The sequence below is a fragment of the Zingiber officinale genome, chromosome 8A, assembly GCF_018446385.1.
Source record: "Zingiber officinale cultivar Zhangliang chromosome 8A, Zo_v1.1, whole genome shotgun sequence".
Classification (NCBI taxonomy): domain Eukaryota; kingdom Viridiplantae; phylum Streptophyta; class Magnoliopsida; order Zingiberales; family Zingiberaceae; genus Zingiber; species Zingiber officinale.
In genome coordinates, this window is record NC_056000.1 from 135562223 (window position 1) to 135569428 (window position 7206).

Below are 7206 nucleotides of genomic sequence, written 5' to 3' on the forward strand. Positions count from 1 at the left end.
TTACGGTTAAATCGATTTGGTTTTGAATCAATTACTCAACCTTAGTCTATAGTTTGCAATCACTCAATTAGCTAGTAATATTCACCAAATATTCACCACTTTCATCCCATAAAATACTCTTAATTATTTGTGGTTGTCATTGAATAGACCTAATCCAACCCTTCTCCGAGATCTATATTAATGGGAGCTTTGTGCACGACCTTTCCTGTGTCATCGAACATAACTAAATTATTGACAGGTGTATCAATATTATGTTGATTAGTCATATTTTAATCAATCTTGGTCTAATCATATCATGCATATATGTTGCATGTGTAATGCAATGCATGAATACGCGAAAACTAGTACTCTAGACCTATAAATTGGACTTGTAAGGGTGTGTCAGACTCATGCAGTAGTATAACATAAGGGCAATGCTCGAGAATCTCAATAGCAAGTTACTGTAACAGACTCTCCCTCATAAAAATTTAATTTAATTTTTATATCAGATATTAAACTGTTAAGAAGAGACAAAAGGCCAAGAAAGGTATGCTTGCTGATGTCGTCTACCGAAGGTAATTATAGAAACTTCCCTGTTTTGTTGTCAATCCTAAGATGTGGAATTAAAAAGAACAATGACAGTGCATATTTTTTATATAAAAATAATCAAAGAAAATTACTAATAAGCCTTAAATTTATTTTCAGTGTGAAAAGTAAAAAAGGACGTTAACATAATTTAATTATAGATTTCACCAAAATTAGTTAGTAAAGTGTTCAGATTGTTAAAAAAAAATCAATCTATATAGTTTCGGTTAAATTGGTTTGGTTTTGAATCAATTACTTAACCTTAATCTATACTTTGCAATCTCTCAATTAGCTAGTAATATTCGCCAAATATTCACCACTGTCATCTCATAAAATACTCTTAATTATTTGTAGTTGTCATTGAATACATCTGATCCAACCCTTCTCCAAGATCTGTATTAATGGGAGCTTTGTCCACGACCTTTCCTGTGTCATTGGACATAACTAAATTATTGGTTGGCCATATTTTAATCATATTTTTATCAATCTTGATCTGATCATATTATTTTCTGTTTATCATATCAATAAATAATAATAACTAGCCATCATGCAGATGCGTTACATGTGTAATATAATGTATGAATACACGAAAATAGTACTCCCAACCCATAAATTGGATTTGGTAAGGGTGCGCTAGGCTCATGCAGTAGTGCAACGTAAGGGCAATGCACGAGAATCCCAGCAGCAAGCTACTATAACGGACTCTCTCTCATACAAATTTAATTTAATTTAATTTTTTATATCAAATATTAAACTGTTAAGAACATATACTATACTTGATCTTAGCCAAAAGGTCGAGAAAGGTATACTTTCTAATGTCATCTGCCGAAGGTATTTATAGAAACTTCTCCGCTCACACCGTTGTCAGTTCTAAGATGTGGAACTAAAAAAAATCATGACAGTGCATGTTTTTATATAAAAATAACCCCAAAAAATTACTAATAAGTCTTAAATTTATTTCCAGTGTGAAAAGTAAAAAATGACATTAACGTAATTTAATTTTAGATTTCACCAAAATTAGTCAGTAAAGGGTTCATATTATTAATAAAATAGTAAGATAATAATAATAATAATAAAGCAAAAAAATGAAGGATACTCGATAACTTCGATTCCTTCTTTTGTTTTGGAGGTAAATAGATAAAAAAATCGAAGAATCACGAAACTATTACATCTATAGATGTCTACACTAAAGACATTAACACAAACGACCACAGTTCAAGACATCTATGAAGAGAAAACATATCAAGCAAGCAACTACAATCCAACCGGGAGCTCTATCACTTGATATATAGAGCGCTAGACATGTGTCTAAACCTTGTGAAACATCCTCTCAATATAAGGTACAATGTTCTCAAAACGACAACGGTTATGTGCATCCCATACAAGATAAATCATCAAAAACACTCCAAGATATCACACCTTAGTGCGTCTTAATTTCCCTTTGTAGTAGCGTCAAAATACTTCACACAATCTCGTCATGCTAGTGATATCAAAACTGATGTCCAACCATCTCTTAACCTTATCAAAAAGAGACTTAGCAATACCACATTCAAAGAAGATGTGGGCATTAGACTCTTCAAATCGGCAGCATAGCAAATGTCTTGTTTGGTTCATATGGCATGTTGTCCGCCGTCCTTAGCTTAATTATCATGAGCAAGCAACCAAGTTATGAATCAATGCTTTGGTAGTATTCATTGCTTCCAAATCATCGAATACTAGGAGATTTTGGGCATTCACCGATGGAAGAACTCATATGTCAAAGTTGTCCCATTTTCATCTGTCGTGAACCATTCAATGAGCTTCATGCTTACTACACCTACTGAGGTATTCTGCTCCAAAAGAACATCACGAATCTGCAATATAGGTTTAATAAGTGGCGAATCTAAAGGCTTACTCCTCCAATGCCAAAAATCCACATACCAGAGTTAATGGTGATGAACTCATTGCACCCAAAGTGACTCCCTCCGATTTTGAATGTTCCATAATGTTCGGCATAAGAGTCATGTTCCGTGCTTTCAAATCTTATAACACATAACTTCCTTCCTCTTTTGGTAGACATATAGTTGTTGAGGATCATGGTCTGGCTAGAAAGGGGATTGAATAGATAATCACCCGAAATCTCTTGTCTTCCTACAATTAGTTAGTGTGTAGCAGAATAAGGAAAACACAAAGTAAGAAGAAAAACCTAATATGTTCGTTTAACGTGGTTCGGAGATAAAGCTCCTACTCCATGGTTGCTTGTAGGGTGGGCAATCCATGTGATCCTTCGGTGGATTAAGCCTCAGTAACCTCTGGCTAGTACGAACTCCTTCTTGGTGGAGTAAACCTCGTACAACCTTGACAATACACCGCACTCCAATGACAGCTCAAGGTAAACTACTAACAAGGGTTTTCCACTCATGTTTTATTAACCATAACCAATCTCCAAAGGCTTGGTTATATAGGACATAAGTTGGAATCCCTAATTGGTTTTCTACCTACTAGTCGATTGGTATTACCATCAAACAACTAGTGTTACCGTTGGACACAGCCAACATGCCTCTATAGAATCTACGAATCTGTTTAATGACTCTTTACCATTCGATTGATAACATTACTAGTCGACTAGTCTCATAGCCGTCGGGCACTGAAACATTTTGTGCCTTGGACCAGTCGACAAGTAACCCTAACACTAGGGTTTTAACCCCGAGTACAATCACTCATGCACTCATCCTCGGTCGCATAACCTTGACCTTACCTTCTAGCCTCTTCTATTAGCCTCACATTTCTCGGATACTTCCCTATCCTTCATGACTTACCTTCAAGAGTTTCTTTTAGCCTTGTCATTTATCGTCGGGTCTTCCATTGCTAAGTCACACTTGGACTTACGTTGCCAAGGCTACACACTTGGACTTACAGCGCCAAGACTCCACTTGGACTTTCAACTTTGCCAAGTCACACTTGAACTTACATTATTAAGGCTACACACTTGGACTTACACCACCAAGACTCCACTTGAACTTTTACCTTTGCAAAGTCACACTTGGATTTACGTTGCCAAGGCTACACACTTGGACTTATACCACCAAGACTCCACTTGGACTTTGCTTTGCCAAGATCACACTTGAACTTTGTCTTGTTGTACCTGCATCTTGCACACTCACAAGCACATATCAGATACAACAATAACCTAACTTAAAACTTTGCCCAAACATCAAAACATAGGGTCACACTAATTGCTCCAACAATCTCCCACACTTTTTATATTTGTCAATTCATTTAAATTAGGGAAACATATAAGCAATAAACATGAAAACAAAATATGCAATCAACTCATTCATATAGCAATGGAATCTAATCCTAGGTTCCCCTTTCACCTAAGCTCCCCCTGGAACTAGAATTTCTTGCAAAGGTATTTAGGTTTCTACTTAAACCTAAATTGTTGGTGCAATATCCCCTAGTCAAGGTTGACTAGGCTTGAGTTGACTCAAGCATGAGTCTTGATGTTTGGGTTTCGATATTTGACAATATATGAAGATTGTAGGTACAATCGTCTGTTTGAGGAGATTGCTGGTGCAATTCTCCTCTGGTCAGGGTTTGACCAGATTGATGTGAAGAAGAGTCAAGTAGGTCAAATGATTGACCGGATACTTAACTGTGAAAGTCCTGGTGAGTGAAGCCAGGCAGGTGAAAGTCTCAGTGAGTAAAGCCAGACAATTGGGAAATCTTGGTGAGTGAAGTTGGGTGAAAGACCTAGTGAGTGAAGCTAGGCAGTTGAAAACCCTAGTGAGTGAAGCCGGGCAATGCGAAAGTCTTGGTAAGTGAAGTCGGGCAATGGTAAAATCCTAGTAAGTGAAGCCAGGTAAAAACCCTAGTAAATGAAGCTAGGTGCACTACAACAAAAACTGCAAACAACAACGGATATTATCCATTGTCGTAGAGTGAAAAAACCGTTATAACTAAGGGTGTTGTAGAATGTATTGCCCTACGACAACAGTTTTGAATCCGTTGTCTTTGTAGACATTTGACAACGGTTTTTATCCGTTGTTGTTTATATGCCCAAAATTTGGCTACGAAGGATACGACAACGTTTTAAAACCGTTGTGGTAGATAATTTCAACAACAAAAATAAACCGTTGTGGTACACATTTTTTACAACAGATATAAACTGTTGTGGTAGATAATATTTGACATGTTTTGTTTTTTTTTACAATAGTTTTAATATATTTTACAACGGATAAAACTGTTGTCTTTTATCACTTTTTACAAAAAAAATTTCGTTGTGGTTTACCTAGTTTTTACAACATTTTTAACTGTTGTCTTTAATATTCATTAATACCAAACAACCAATCTTATTTTACTATAAGCAAACCACCAATACAAAACTAAAAATTTACTAAATTAAATCCAAAATAAACATCCATATATAATTCATCTTGTAGCCACACATATACAAGATGAGTAGTATCAAACCATGCATAAATCACATGTTTTCTAGTATTGTTCTCCATATGACTTTTACACATTAGCAAGGCAATTTACAACCTAACAAAGCTCACTCCTTGCATCAAAAGTCTCAAGCTACACGAATTGACTGAGTTACGTACCTGCAATAGAAAAATTAAATAAAACTTATCAATTCCAGATTTAGACTTATTCATATAAATCTACATAAAAAACAAACAATATAACCAACTTATGGTCTAAGAAATAAAACTTATGCAATACAAACTTATGCAATACAAGCAATTCCAGGATTTCACATAACTCTAATATAAAACAATTCAATGACAACGAGCAATACCAGAATTCCAGAATTCTTATTTAGATTTATTCATATAAATCTACATAAAATACAAGCAATATAACTAACTTATAGTCTCAGAATTTAACTTATGCAATACAAGCAATTCCAGGATTTCACATAGCTCTAATATAAAGCAATTCAATGACAACGGTCAAGACCAAAATTCCAGAATTCTGATTTAGATTTATTCATATAAATCTACATAAAATACAAGCAATATAACCAACTTATAGTCTCAGAATTTAACTTATGAAATACAAACTTATGCAATACAAGCAATTCCATGATTTCGCATAGGTCTAATATAAAACAATTCCAGGACAACACTCATTTCCAGAATTTCAGAATTAGATTTATTCATATAAATCTACATAAAATACAAGCAATGTAACCAACTTATAGTCTCAGAATGTAACTTATGCAATACAAACTAATGCAATGCAAACTAATACAATACAAACTAATCAAATACAAGCAATTTAACCAACTTAGAGTTGTCTTGGTAACTTCCATTGGAAAACTTATGCACATAGATTTAAATTCGCAGAATAAGTTTACTCTGCCTGTGCCTGTCTATTAGATCAATGAATGTCATTGACCTTGCCATTGAGTTTCTAAATAATCAGTCAAAAATATTCTTAAAAGATACTTGTGGCAATAAGAAATTAACTAAACCTGCAAAAAATGCATCTAAACATTGATTTAGGATGCAGACTTGTTGAGTTATAGGCAGGATTGACAAAATGACAAGAACTTGTCTAGGCAAATGTTGAAAGCAGACAAGGAAATTAAAATCAATTAAGTTCACTATCAACATTCAAAATATATATATGCGAACTTTAATACAAATTCTCTGTGTTGTAGAGAAAAAATAGCAATCTATGGAAGGTTCAAGGAAACAAACAATTAGAGAACTCGACTATTAGAATTACACAAGGAAACAAGTAATGTTATCTGTTAGAAGTATTGTTATAACAATTATCTCTTCAATTAAGAAACAAAGCAAATGGAAGAGAGACAACTAACTGAGCAAATGGAAGCAAATGGAAGTATTGATTTCCTATGCTCTGGATGTTGATACAACAACCTACAAAGAAAGAAAAACAAGCATCATCAAGAACAAAATATCGAAAAAACCCCTTAAAATATTCTATGAGAACAGTTTCTATGCATCTTTATGAAGGTCTTAACCAAAAGACAGTTTGATCATATTAGTATCACTGAATTATTGAATCCGCAATCTAAGTTATCGATGCTCACCCGCTATTTCAAGCAACAGAATGTGTAGATCTTCATGCCGAATAGAGCACGAATGGTACTGCAAGGCATGTAAACAAAATCAGCTACTAATGCATTGTGTACAGTAAGAAGAGGCATTCACCATTTGTTACAGTCCCGATAACTTGCATAGTGAGGTTAGTATCTAAATTAACTTTCTACCTACTCCTGCCTTGATGATTCTTCTAGGTGATACAACTAAAGGAATGGAACATATCAATTCCTAGAAACTTTTGCCTGCAAGTGATAAATGGACGAAGATGTGCTTGCATAGTGAGGCGTGAATGACTTGGTTTATCACCTGCAAGTGAAAATTTATTAGTGTGTTGCAACTACAGACATCACAAGCTAGAACACTTCATCTTAAGTTGAGAATTTTGCATACCAGGCACAATTTCAGAGAGGAGTGAATGGCTTGGTTTATCTCCTGCAAGTTTAGAGAGGAGTGAATGGCTTGGTTTATCTTGTGCATTATGTACTCCTGCAAGTTCATCTCCTGCAAGTGAAACTTTTTTAGAGAGGCACGAATGGCTTGGTTTATCTTATCCATTATATACTTCTGATGGTTCATCTCCTAC

At 34.7% G+C, this 7206-nt stretch overlaps 1 pseudogene; it reads right to left on the reverse strand.

Moving 5' to 3' along the window:
* Nucleotides 1-1187: 1187 nt before the first annotated feature.
* LOC122013044 lies at nt 1188-1371 on the reverse strand (annotated as a pseudogene).
* Between the last annotated feature and the right edge of the window lie 5835 nt (nt 1372-7206).